Source organism: Maylandia zebra, linkage group LG11, assembly GCF_041146795.1.
Source record: "Maylandia zebra isolate NMK-2024a linkage group LG11, Mzebra_GT3a, whole genome shotgun sequence".
Lineage (NCBI taxonomy): Eukaryota > Metazoa > Chordata > Actinopteri > Cichliformes > Cichlidae > Maylandia > Maylandia zebra.
Window position 1 is genome coordinate 33,566,899 of NC_135177.1, and position 14,013 is coordinate 33,580,911.

Here is a 14,013-nt window from a genome sequence, read left to right on the forward strand (position 1 = left end):
TGTCTTACCCAAGTACACAACAACTGAGACTGTCCAAGCCGGGGCTCGAACCAGCAACCTTCCAATAATAAGGCGACCTCTCAACTCTTGGGCCACGATCGCTCAAGAGTTGAATCACATACACAAATAAATGCAATCAGACTGCAAGCTTATATGTAATTTCCAGGATATTTAAAACTAGAATGAGAGACAAAGCCCTCATTTGTCAGGACCCTCTTCTGGAACAGCTCCAAATTTGAATTTGGGAGATTTTATTAATTGTGTGGACACGGTCGCCCCTGCTAAGACGATACGGTGTTATCCTAATAACAAACTGTGGGTAACACAGGAAGTCAAAACTGTCCTCAACATGAAAAAGAAGGCTTTCACAAGCAAAGTGAAGGAGGAGATGAAAGCAACACAGCGGGTTTAGTACAGAGCCCTCTCCCCACTCTCCTACCTCCCTCGCTTCCCCCCCTTCCTGACACTATGACACCCCCTTCCTCCAACCCCTCTCTCAACAGCAGGACATCTCCCCCCCCCCCTCCTTCCAATCATCTCCCAGTGTCACAGTGGATCAGGTCAGGAGACAACTGAGGAAGCTTCACCCCAGAAAAGCAGCAGGCCCAGACAAGGTGTGTCCTAGGATGCTAAAGGCGTGTGCTGCTGAACTTGGGGAGCCGCTACAACGAGTCTTCAACCTCAGTCTGCAACTGGGGAGAGTGCCCGCCCTATGGAAGACATCCTGCATCGTCCCGGTCCCCAAAAGGAACCGGCCCAATGAGCTGAATGACTTCCGACCGGTGGCACTGATGTCACATCTTATGAAGACTCTAGAGCGGCTCTTCCTCAACCTCCTCCAACCACAGGTACAACACGCCCAGGACCCACTACAGTTCGCATACAAGGCGGATGTCGGAGTGGAGGATGCCATCCTGTACCTCCTGCATAGAGCCCACTCACACCTGGACAAGGGAAAAGGCACGGTCAGGATCCTGTTTTTTGACTTTTCCAGTGCCTTTAATACCATCTAGCCCTGTATGCTCCAGGAAAAACTGAACAGGATGGAGGTGGACCCCTGCCTGGTGGCTTGGATCTCCGACTACCTCACCGACAGACCACAGTACATCAGACTGAAGGACATCACATCTGACACTGTGGTCAGCAGCACAGGAGCACCACAGGGAACTGTGCTGTCCCCTCTTCACCCTGTACACCTCTGACTTCTGCTACAACTCTGAATTATGCCATATTCAGAAGTTTGCAGACGACACAGCCATCATGGGGTGTATCTGGGATGATCAGGAAGAGGAGTACAGAAGTCTGGGAGGAACTTCGTCACATGGAGTCACACAAACCACCTGCAACTCAACACCTCAAAGACCAAGGAACTGGTTGTGGACTTCGGGAGGTCCAGAGCAGGTCCACTGCCAGTTCAGATAGAGGGGGAGGTGGCCAACAATTACAAGTACCTCAGGCTGTGGGTGGACAATAAACTGGACTGGTCATGCAACACAGAGCACCTGTATAAAAAAACCCAAAGCCGACTGTACTTCCTCAGGAGGCTGAGGTCTTTTAACATCTGCGGGAAGCTCCTGAGGATGTTTTACCAGTCAGTGGTTGCTGGAGTACTTTTCTATGCTGTGGTGTGCTGGGGGAGCAGCACAGCAAAGAAGGACTCATCCAGGCTGGAAAAACTGATCAGGAAGGCTGGCTCTGTGGTCCTTTTGGTTCCTGAAGAGATCACTGTGTGTTGCCAACTGAAAAATCCAGATAATAACTGGGTCCCATAGCAGTTTATACACCTTCATAGTGGGCTTGACTGGCTACACAGTGCAGTGGTTTACACATTTGCCAAACAAGTGAAACAGAAAAAGTGATTTGAGTCTGGGAAGGCACAAATCCCCTCTTAATATCAGGAAGAGCATCCTTTAAAAACCCAACAAATCAAATGTGGTAACCCTGTGTAAATAAGCGATAGGCTTCAAGTGTTAGGAGACCTGGGTCGTCGACCCAGTTTTAAGCTTACTTTATTATTGAACTGTGATTTTGATATTATTTATCATTTCTCATCTTTTGGTTTCTTTGTGATTTCTGGTTTCTGTCTGTGTTCCTTGCTCTGTCTCCCCTGTCTGCTGTATCCCCTTCTCAGTCTGTGTCTCTGTGTTTTCCTGTTTTACTTTAAAAAGCCGCATCTCATGTTAATGTGTCTGGTTTTGCTTCCTTTGTCTCGTCAGCCCTGATTTGCCCCAGCTGTATTCCCTCCTGTCTCTCGTTCCCTGACTGCTCCCTCTGCGTATTTAAGCCCTGTGTTTTCATCTGTCCGTGTCGTGATCTACCCTCATCTTACTGTGTGTGCTGTCTGCCAGCGTGAGTTTATTTTGTAATTTTTATAACTTTTGAGTTCAGCTTTAAAGCTGGTTTACATTTTGAGTTTACATTTTGCCTCCAAGTGTCTGCACTGTGGGTCCTCCTTACCACCACTTCTACCTGCAACACCCTTCACATGACATAAAGTAGCTCATATTTATTTATTGAGCCATATTCAGATCAACTCTCAGATACCAGTTGTCGACAGTTGTGTACCATGGGGAAGATTGTTGGGTTGATTTTATTATTAGTAATAAAGCTTATTAAATATTTAAGTAATATTTAAATATTTGATGTCCAAAAATCAATTTTTGATTTTTTTGGGGGAAAATCTTACCTTGTGTGTGGACCACAAACGCATCCAAAAAAGATCCAACATGAGATTTGATTGAGGGGAAATAATGTTTTGGAAGCTTTAATAAACTTTTTTTTTTTTTTAATCATATCTACATTAAAAAAAAATGAAGTAATATGCATAAATAAAACCTGAATAGCAAAGTAATTCTAACAGCTGTTTAACAACCCAAAATAGATTTGACTTTTTTTGTCTTGCGTTTTCTAGCAGGTCTAGCTCATATTAAATTTGTTTATGAATTGTGACCTTTGAAGAAGAGGAAAAAAGACGCTGCTGTATGTTATATTTAACTTTTCAACATGTCATTCTGCATTGCTACAACAGAACGAAATACAGAACAAGAACTGAAAAAAATGTATTTTTCTTTTTTTCAATTCAAGTCTGTATTTGTGAGTTGACGACTTATCTGATTTCTTACTGAACACAAACAGCACTATTACGATGTCTCTGCTCTTCAATCTGTGACTTAGATTTATGAGATGATACAAAAGTGTGATGGAAATATTCACTTTTTTTTATAAATATATCAATCAATGAGCCTGAGGGGAAAAAAAAAACATTATTCAAATGAGTGTGGAGGGTTTTTTTTTTTCTTGTTTTTTAAATGTTTGTTTGATTGGATGAGGTTTTTTTCTGTGTGTGTTTACATTCAAAGCTCCTTTAAGGTATCATTCAAATCCAAAGGTTTGCACAAGGCCAGCTCAGATGTAAGAAAAGTACATGCAAATTAGTTTCTACCTAAAATCATCATATATCAAAAATTTCTTGAACAGATTTCTCTCGCTTAAAAGAATTTAGATGTTGTGCATTTACTGTAATATAAAGATTAAACCTAGAGTTTCCTTGTAAAACAAATATGTGCTTACATTGAGTTTTCCTCATTGTTAAAACAATGGTAGGCATTAAATTGTTTGTGATTCAGGTCATTACGCGGGTAAATTGTATTGAACCTGAGCACTGAAAAAACATTCTGGTAAGTTGCAAGCTTGTCCTGATTTGCATTCAAACCTGCATTAATGATTCATTCAAATGTTTGGACCACGAAATATCAGTGGTTGAATGTAGCAATAAGAAGAATCTTAGTAGACGTCCTCGTGCAGCCCTGCGATTTGTGTCAAAGTCTTGATCAAAATTCAAATTATTTTGCAGCATAAATAAATTTTATTTATTTATATTTGTATCAGGATTTTGATTCTACTCAGTTTAAGATTATTGCATTTTTGTTGCAGTTTTTCTTTTTTCTTTTTTTTTTCAAATCGCAGAAACAAACTTTCAGGTGAGCACAACTTAAAGTTTAACCTCAAGCACAGAGATTGCTTTAACAATCCAAAGGAATGAGGAGATTTGTTAGAAGCTAACTGATGATGCACAGGTGTATCCTCACCTGATGGGTGTGTAAATGATTTGCTGCAGGAACGTACAGACCATAACAGAAGGACCCTACAAACAGTTCTTTAAGATTATTCAACTGCATGATCAAACTTTCCACCTTTGACACACTGTGTGATTAAAAAGTTAAGTTATCTCGTTACATATATTGAAAGTCTGTCTCATGTCAGTGTCTCTAGTTTTGCTTCCCTCGCCTCGTTAGGCCTAATTTCTCCCAGCTGTGTTTCCCTCCTGTGTCTCATTACCTCATTTTCCCTCAGTGTATTTAGCCCTGTGTTTCTCTCTCAGTATCATGTCATACTCCCACCAAACTGTGTGTTCTGTCTGCTTTCACAGTCTAGTTTGTATTTCTCAGTTTAGCTAGTTTATCTCCATGTCCAGCAATAAGGCTGCTTTTTTAGTTCACCTTCTGCCTCTGCATTTGAGTCTGTATTTAGAATTAGAATTAGAATTCAACTTTATTGTCATTGCACATGCACAGGTACAGGGCAACGAAATGCAGTTTGCATCCATCCAGAAGTGCTTTAGTGATATAGGTATTTAGGTCCTTCTTTCCCGTCTCCTGCACACAGCCATGATAAATGCATTAATGCATCAATAAAAAAAAAAAATCAATCTTTAAATTATACCTAAACACTTACAAATTACTCCCCAACTCCATCTCTTCCTTTCTCCAATCCGGAACCTTTAAATGCTGATCTGACCCGTGGAAACAAATTTGCCCAAACACCCTGTAGAGGACATAAGTGAGTGCTCCACCCATGCGTGTCATGTTGGATTTCAACTCCTACACACAATATCTTCACAGGTAGATTCAAACTTTTTGCTAAATTTTGTATATTTCTCACTGAGCATCACAAGTTTGGAACTTTAATTACATCCAGATGTTGAAGGGATGTTGAATTATAAAGTTCCTAATGATTAATATTTCTTGCACCAGGGCACTTACCCCCAAAGCATGGCAGCTCCCTCCACTGGTTTAGAGTACAGTTAATATTAATAGTTAATAAATTAATTTATAATAAATAATAATAAATTTAAATGCACCAAAGCATGCTTAGGGGCAGTGGTGCAATATAATTGCGAATTTAGTCAGTTACTTTGCTAAAGTACAGGTTGTTTGCACCTGTATATGTATGCACATTTATATTTCTATCATGCTGCTTTCTATGTCCATTCAACTGTATTTTCAATGAAAATATTGTAGGGGAGACCGGGGATAGTTGTAACGTGGGTCAGTTGTAACACTTCCAATTTCTCCAATCAGGGCTAAGTTTCAAATGATGTGACTCATCCTGTGCATGCCCAACTCAGTTCTGCTATCACATGTGAAAAATCAGCACATTTTGTCAAACACAGACAATTTAACACGAAAAAAAGTAATTTGTATGCCAAAAAGTAAGTTTTTCTATTTTATTTCAATTTCTAATAGCATTATCTGCTTTGCAGTTAAACTCATCAAACTTGAATTATGTTATTTGTATGTCTATGGAGATATATTCTGTGTAGGTCTTTAGTGCTAGTGTTTTAGCCGTTGGCTGTAATGTTAGCTAGTTCATGGCTATAGTCTGGGTCAGTTGTAACAGCAACAGTCTGGGTTAGTTGTAACAATAATGCAGATGTTAAAACTTACCACATATTACTTTAACTTATATTAAACAAGTTGGGGCAACGACATCAGCAGAGAGAGGTTCACTGGTCGCATTTGTATATGCGGTTAAGGCCATTGGCAACACAATTCCTCCACTGTTTGTGTTCCCACACATACATTATGCAGACCACTGTGTCAGAGATGGACCAGTAGGAAGTACTGGTAGTGGAAATAAATCAGGATGGGTGCAAGAAACAGATTTCCTCATCTTTCTGAAGCACTTTGCAAACCACACCAAGGTAAGCCATGATAAAAAGTAATGGAATTGCGATGCTGGTGAACAACTACATTTTTCAGCTTCATTGTTATGTTCAAAATTGGTGCAAGAGTTGTAGGTTATAATGCCCACTGAGCCAATGAGGCCAAACTCAAGGAAGACCAACCAAAATTAATGAAATATTCAGTTGCAGAAAATTCCATAATTTGTCTTTTTTGGGGGGTTGGAATATGTTCAAAAGCTAGATTTCTGCATTCTGTCACACACACACACACACACACACACACACACACACACACACACACACAGACAGCTACATAAATGGATGTAAGTGCGTTCATGTGTTGAATAAACAAAGATTACATGTTAATGTTTTGTTAGTACCCTTATTTCATTGTGTTACATTTTACCCCAGGATATGTTACAACTAACCCAGACTATGGGGTTAATTGTAACATTTCACTCTTTGTGTTTGAGACCATACCATGCAATGGGTAATTGTGCTGCAGAGCTGCACTATTTAATAGCCGAGACATGTAAATACTTTGCATTACATTTTGAATCCACTACCTTAAAAGAGCTCCAATTTACAGACAGAAATGTCAAAAATGTCTCCCCTACTTTGTGTTCAAGCGTATTTATTTTTAGTTTCTTAAAAGTCAAAATTTGGCATGTCTACCTTTACTCTTCAAAACAGCCTGAACTCTCTTTACCAGCTTTCTTTAGTTTTCTTTAAGTAGTCTTTCGGAATAGTTCTCCAGGCTTCTTGAAGGACATTCAAAGTTTTTCTTTGAATGTTGGATGTCTTTAGTTCTTTTCTCCACCCCACACTGCTTTAATAATGTTGAGGTCCAGGCTCTTGGGAGGCTAGTAATGGCGATCCATGGTGATTGTTTTCTATCCAGGTAGTCTTTTGGCATTGTGTTTCGGATCTTTGTCATTCTGAAAAATGAAGTTGCTACCAATCTGGTGCTTTATAGAGGTTTTCCTCTTGTGGATGAAAATCTGACTGTACTTTTCTGGATTCATTAGAAGCCACAGACCAAAATGAAGCCCAGGCCATGACAGGGCCTGGCGGTGGTGACCTACATGAAAGATATAAGAATATTGTTGAGCAAGACATGCTCATTCTCTTCTCAAGCCCTTTTGCAAAAGATCACAACAAGGTCAGCATGAGGTTAGATTAGATAAGTATAGTTTCAGGTGATTTGATTATTATTTTGTGATTACAGTTTTTTCTGAATGCTTAAACCCTAACTGTGATTCTTGTAGGACAATCTCTAAAACTATTCAGACTTATAGCAAAACCACTCACTGAGTTTGCAAAACTAAAAGCACAAAAACTGCTTTGCACTCAGTTTGCAATTTTGTAACACACACTTTGCAAAACTGTAGGCACAATTCACTGCACAACACTCAATTACCAAATTTCCAACACACTCCTAGCAAAAGTATACACATGTATGGCTATCATTAACACTAATTTGCCAACTGTCTGGCACACTTTCACATGTCAAAACTTTCTTAGATAATTAGTTCACTTTGCAATCAGCCTAAGCACTATAATACAGGTAAGCTGTGTGTGCGGAGTACAATGGAGGGAGCAGAAAGAGTGAGAAGTAGAGGAGGCCGAGGAAGAGGACGTGGAGGTGAAGAAGTAGGATGAAGAGGACGACAAGGACAAGGAGGAGCAAGAGGAAGACGAGGAGGGGGAAGAGGAAGATGAGGAGGGGGGAGAGGAAGGGTAGGAAGAGTAAGAAATAGAATTGCTGATGACATCAGAGCTACAATAGTGGACCATGTAATCAACCGTGGAATGACCCTGAGGGCAGCTGGCCAACGGGTCCAGCCTAACACGAGCCGCTACACTGTAGCAAGTACCATAAGGACATCTTGAAATGAGAATCGGTTAGTACAGTCACTTTGCACAAAGATTTGTAGCACTGCCATATGCCAATGAGAAACACACCAATACCATTGATGTAAAAATACTGAAATTGTTACTTTACAGAATTGCTAGATGACCAGATGCTGGGGCAGAGGAAGCATGTTCACTGCAGACCAAGTAACCCATATAGTCATTATGGCGATTGCAAATAATCCTATACTTGGTAATAAACACTTGTGTTTGTTTTGATGTGTTTGAATAAACACCAGTACTTGAAGTTTGGATCCCTCTATGCTTATGGATCTATGACAGAAGTATGAGCTCAAACTGACATAGCCTACCTTGTGCACAGAGAAAGCAAAAGCCAGATGTGTTTTGTATTCATACCATCAGTGTGCAGTTGGCGCATTGTGTGCTTAGTAGATGATGGCTTGTGTGTACTGTTTGATACGGAAACACCATTTTTACGAAGGTGTGAAGAGTTAATCTAGCTGTGTTTGCTTTTGCAAGAGAACTACAATGTTTTGATTATTGGGTGACAGGTTTTCTTATTTGTGTGAAGAGTTTTGCTAAATTAGCCAATAGTTACAAAAAATGTGCTTAAGCAATCAGAAAAAACTGTAATATCAGTTCGTACTGCTTTTGCTCTGCTCCTGTTAAAGTTCTTTATTAAAATATCCTGCAATAAAGTCTAGATTGTCGACATTCCCTTTTTAACCCTTGTGAAAAATCTAAGTATTAATCCTCAGCATGAATAGCTCTTAAAGGTTACTCAAGTCTTTTAAAAATAACAGACTCCTGGGGCCTGATTGATTGATATTTTTCCAAATGTGAGTAAAACATTTTGGATCATAAATGAATGTTTTAGTTTATGTAACTCACATCCATCCATCCATTGAATTAACTGCTTATCCAGTTCGGGGCTGGAAAAGGTACGCAGTCATTTGTACCTGGTGCTGATATAATATATAAGTTTAACCTGTAAACATTTACTTTTACCAAAATAAATTTAATCAGTGGCAAACCTTCACTTGTAGCCTTTTCATCAAACATTTCACTTCAATTTGCATGTATTGAAGTACCCCCAATTTAAAATAGGTAAATAAAAACAAAATTCAATTATTTGCAGTGTAATAAACTCATATTTTATTCACAACAGAACATAGAAACACATCAAATGTTTAAACTGAGACACGTCACTCTTTCATGAAAAATTATGACACATCTCAAAAAAGTTAGCATATGGCATGTTTGCTACCGTGTAGCAAACATGCCATGCAGACCTGATAACCTATTTATGTTTTCATGAGGATAAGTAACAACGTTGTTAACTATGGAAAAAATAATGACATCAATATTCAGTGTGACTGGAGAATTTAAATGGAGCACTGGGGTTTTTAACAACTGCGGGGAGAGTGGAGCTGGAAATTGACAGATGTACTGGTGCTGCATCTATAGTGATGTGGACTCTGTTGCTATGAGGAGAGAATAATGTGAAAACAAAGATCAGTTTACCTGATGATCTAAATTTCTACCCTCACAACTGTATGGAACCATACATGCTGAAAGGTTGGGACTGATAACCAAGTCTCAGTAATCCACTAATCAGGCGTGTCACATTTCTCTAAAAGGGCACTTTGTGAACAACTGAGATACCCCAACAGCTTTAACAAAACAGCATTATTTGATGCCTTGGGGGAATGAAAATTGATCCCTGATGTATTACTTCAAAGTTACACATGTGGTGTCAAACATACTAACTTTAAATGCAAAACTAAAATGGTAAAGAGTTAAATGTTTACAATTCAGACTTTATGCACACAAATCATGCAGTTTCATACCTGGACTAATATAATTAACTAATAACAACTTGAAGAGTGAACAATTTAAAGTGATCCCTCTTTGATTGAACAGTGTTGTAGCACAGTCTTCTGGGACTTGATCTCACACGTTCAAACAAGCATCTGAAATGAGACAAACCCATTTAAATATTCAGAGAAATTCTTGGTGTGTGTGTGTGTGTGTGTGTGTGTGTGTGTGTGTGTGTGTGTGTGTGTACCATCAGTTTTCTTCCTCCTCTTCTGCACAGGCTGTTTCGTCCATGTCAGTTTGAAGTCAGTCACACCCTGCTTAGCGAGTGCTGCTTGCAGCTAAATAAGAGGAAAGAAGATAAATTGTGTTACTTTTTATTTCGTAGCTTTTTTGGAGGGGGCACTTTTACGCCTGTCATATTTGTGTTTGACACTCACATTGTTTTCTTATCAGTACCCTTACTATAATTCGTGCCACCTCTAAAATACATGATTTCAGGAGTGGAGAAATTCCCCATATAATGCTATTTTTTATCGGTCATTAACAGTAAGAAAGGATCCAAGCTGAATCTTGGTGTTTCAGCTTGGATCCTTTCTTACTGTTGAAACATGTTTAAATTATACAGCTTTCTGAAGTGTGATGGTAGCTGTCCTATTTTACATGGAAGCAAACAGAGGTGAGAACATTTTTCACATTTTCTTTAAAACTAAAATTCATTATGACACATAAATACAAAGGATTTGGGGGTTTTTTTGTACATTTTGAAAGACCTCTATTTTTTCTCTTTTGAATATTTGTTGCTGATCATTAATAGGACAAAACTATTTCTTATCGAATTACTTGATTAAGCAATGACCTAATCGATAGATTACTCGATTACTAAAACACTTTAAAGCTGCACCCTTAGCCTTTAGTTTACAGTGTAAATCACAGTGAGATTGATGCTTTAGTTATCTAGTGGTATTAAATAAAATGGAATTGAATTAAATTTCCCTTAATCCATCTTTCAACAAGTGAGTGATTGTATTCACCTTTCCACTAATTCCATTAAGCTTTTAGCTGAGTAAATGGTGAATAACAGGAAGACTTAAGACTTATAAACATAGATGAAACATTTTGTGTGTGTGTGTGTGTGTGTGTGTGTGTGTGTGTGTGTGTGTGTGTGTGTGTGTGTGTGTGTGTGTGTGTGTGTGTGTGTGTGTGTGTGTCAAAAAGAAAACAAGAATAAAAACACAGACAGATAAACACAACACTGTTGTGTCTCCATTCTCAAAGTTAATTTGATTGAATTATTTGCGCAAAGTACAAAAATGAATGTAACAAAATCTTATGATCAAGCAGGACTAACGTGTTTTGTTGTTTATGGCACACACACACGGTATACCTGCTCCATCAGCGCAGCCTGGTTATCTGGAGTTTCCAGGTCAACATCAGTTTGGATATTCATGCTCAACACTGTCTTCTTTGATTTGTGAACTACACAAAAACAAATCATTTCAGAATAAATCGGATCAAAGTTGACAAATACTTGGTTTAGAGGAAGTTATTAATACTATTTTAGCATATTATTAGATGTTCTTAGACTAAAATAGAATGTCTTCAGCATATACCAAAACCTTGTTAAAATTTCCAGAACAAAAACAAATTCAGTGCACTCCTTTGACCTGAATGAACCGTTAGTCTTTGTGCTAAATTTAGATATTTGAAATATGAAGCTTACGATTTCAAGAATTAAATGAAACAAAGAAGTGTATTATTTTCATTACGTCTTGCTTTAAATATTTTCTGGTCGTACCATCTGTGGTAACTGACTTGAATATTAAAACTAGGGAAATATCATTCATACCTGCATAGCAGAAGAAAGGATGTTGCTCACTACATGGTTCAGTGGTCCAGGTTCCATTTCCCACCAGTACAGCAGCACAATTATTCTTATTGTTAGGTTGTCCAGTTTTCCAGTTCACGAATGTGCTGATTTGTTTGGTTTCTGACCAAAACCAGACTGGAGAAAAACTAAGGCCAATCCACAGTGGTACATCTTCTTTAAGATTATTATTTCGAAATGCACGCCTGACTTTATCAAATGTTAGCAGATCAAGGATTTGTGCCAGAGTTGAATTTTTGTTTTCACAGCTGATTTTGGCGTCATTCCAAGTCACACGTGTCTTATTAACAATGTAATCACTGCCTGTTAAAGAAACAGAAGTTATAGATTCCATTAGTAACATTATACATATATTAATGATTTCATTTATGTTTTTAAAAATAGGCTATGCAGAAAAAAGCTGTGATTTAAATACACCATATAAATCATATGTCAGTACTGCATATATACTTCATTATTATTTTAATGAATATCCATCAGGTTTGAGTTTCACCGTGAGCTTTTTTCCAGTCTCTAACTAGAGTATAAAAAAAGTTGGATTTTTATGTTTTGAGCCTCTTTCTGAAAAATAAGTACCAAGGTCAATTTAATATAGTGGAGTGAAATCTTACAACAAATAATCTTGATTGATACCTACCATTAAAACAAATGAAATAACACTTGTATTCACATATTTCACTATACCACCCATGGTAAGTTGTGAACCCACAGTACCCAGTGTCAGAAGCATATTTCATGTGTTCTTGGTCCCACATGAAATATGTGGCTTGTGTTCCATCCAGCCAGACCCACCCTAAAGAGCCCACGAGTCCTATCCAGGCTTTGCCTGTGTATCCCCCAGCTGAGGTGTTCATCAGTGCAGTGTTGTTCTCTGGGTTAGTAATTTGGGCAAGTCCAGTGTACTCCATGATGCAGTAAGCGTTGGCCTCATCCCAGGTCTTATTCTCACTGATAAAGTAATAGATGTTTGGAAAGGAAGCAGTGGAGACACAGAAACCTGAAGAATAAAATAGATTTTTATTTGACGTTTTACGAAGAAATACTGTTTATATTTATTCAGAATGTTTGTATACTTGGTACTGCAGTACAGTAAATAATTTCCTCAGTAGATCCTATAATAGGAGAAATATGTCAGTGATGGTTCAACTTGTGGTGTGGATAGAAGACACTTTTTAAATTGTACTTATGTTAGTGAATCTGAACATTTCTAAGTTGATACGCGCTCCTGCGGTATGTGGAGTCAGCATTCTATCAAACCATGATTTCTCAAATTAGAAAACACAATTAGCTTTTCATTGAGAAAGAAGTGAAGTTAAGCAAGAAAAACATACAACACTATGAAAAAATGCAGGACAGTACTGCAGTTGTAGATATATGAATAATAAATATATTAAGCCAAAATTTCAGTCTACAACTTTTCTGTCCCTGTGTTGTATTATTATTTATTTATTTTTACATTTAGTTAATTCCTTACTTTTTATTCATTTAATTATAGTCATAATGTTGGAGCAACAGCGGTCTTCAAATATCATTTCATAAAACTCTATGCAATATTTGGTCAGTTATTACCTCTCTTTAAAAAAAAATCAAGGTAGAAACAATTTCTATTTGGAAAAGAACTGTGAATTATAATTATAATTACATACTGAACAAGAATTTAACAAACAGCACACTCCTGAAATATTACCTGAAAGCATGAGAAGGACTACAAACACATCCATGTTCACTTTGATTAACTGTGGAGAAAAGAAGTTCAGTAGAATTTATAAATTGAAAGCTATAATAAATATACAACATTCACTGTTAGAATGAGAGTGGTTAAAAAACAAAGCGATTAGAAAGGACCGAAATTCTTACAGGTATTTAAACATACCACAAAATGTTTTGTGTCTTGTTTTCTTGAATGTTTAACCTGACACTAACTAACTAGCTTTAAATATATAATATAAAAATCTCCTCTATATTTTTGCATTTAGTTAAGGGCCTCGTGTTAATGTTTATACCTTAATATAAAAATCTATTACTACAGCAAATTCAAAAAGAAAGTTGTATATATGTAGATAGATAGATAAAAACTTACCACACTTCTTGAGTTACCAAACATGAACAGCTGCTCGTCACTGTGTGTTCCTTTCTCTCTGAGGTTGCTGTTATAATATAATGCAAATAAGTGGAAAGTTTAAATTTCACTTGTGACACACCCTTGATGACACTGTGAGGCTTTCTCGTGACCCTCCCATATAAACTGTGCTCTCTTTAGAGATTTACAACTTCCATGATTTCTTATGAAAGAATTCTCTTTTTCACATTGGTTATAGTTGATTAATATAAGTATTCACAGCAAGATGTGACGCCGACATAAGTCACATTTTTGTTTGAACTGAGTTTTACCAAAGTAAATTACATCAGTGGTAAAACTCCACATTGTATCTATTTAATAACGTGAAAATTTTATTGAAATTGAGCA

The 14,013-nt window shown here is 37.6% G+C and overlaps 1 long non-coding RNA gene across 1 annotated transcript; it reads right to left on the reverse strand.

Annotated features, from left to right (window-relative positions):
* Positions 1 to 9,140: 9,140 nt before the first annotated feature.
* Positions 9,141 to 11,135, reverse strand: LOC143420974 (uncharacterized). The gene is made up of 3 exons (XR_013100712.1): positions 11,046 to 11,135; positions 9,909 to 9,999; positions 9,141 to 9,813 (listed from the first exon to the last, which is right to left on the reverse strand). It is a non-coding gene; the product is annotated as an uncharacterized LOC143420974 (long non-coding RNA).
* Positions 11,136 to 14,013: the final 2,878 nt, after the last annotated feature.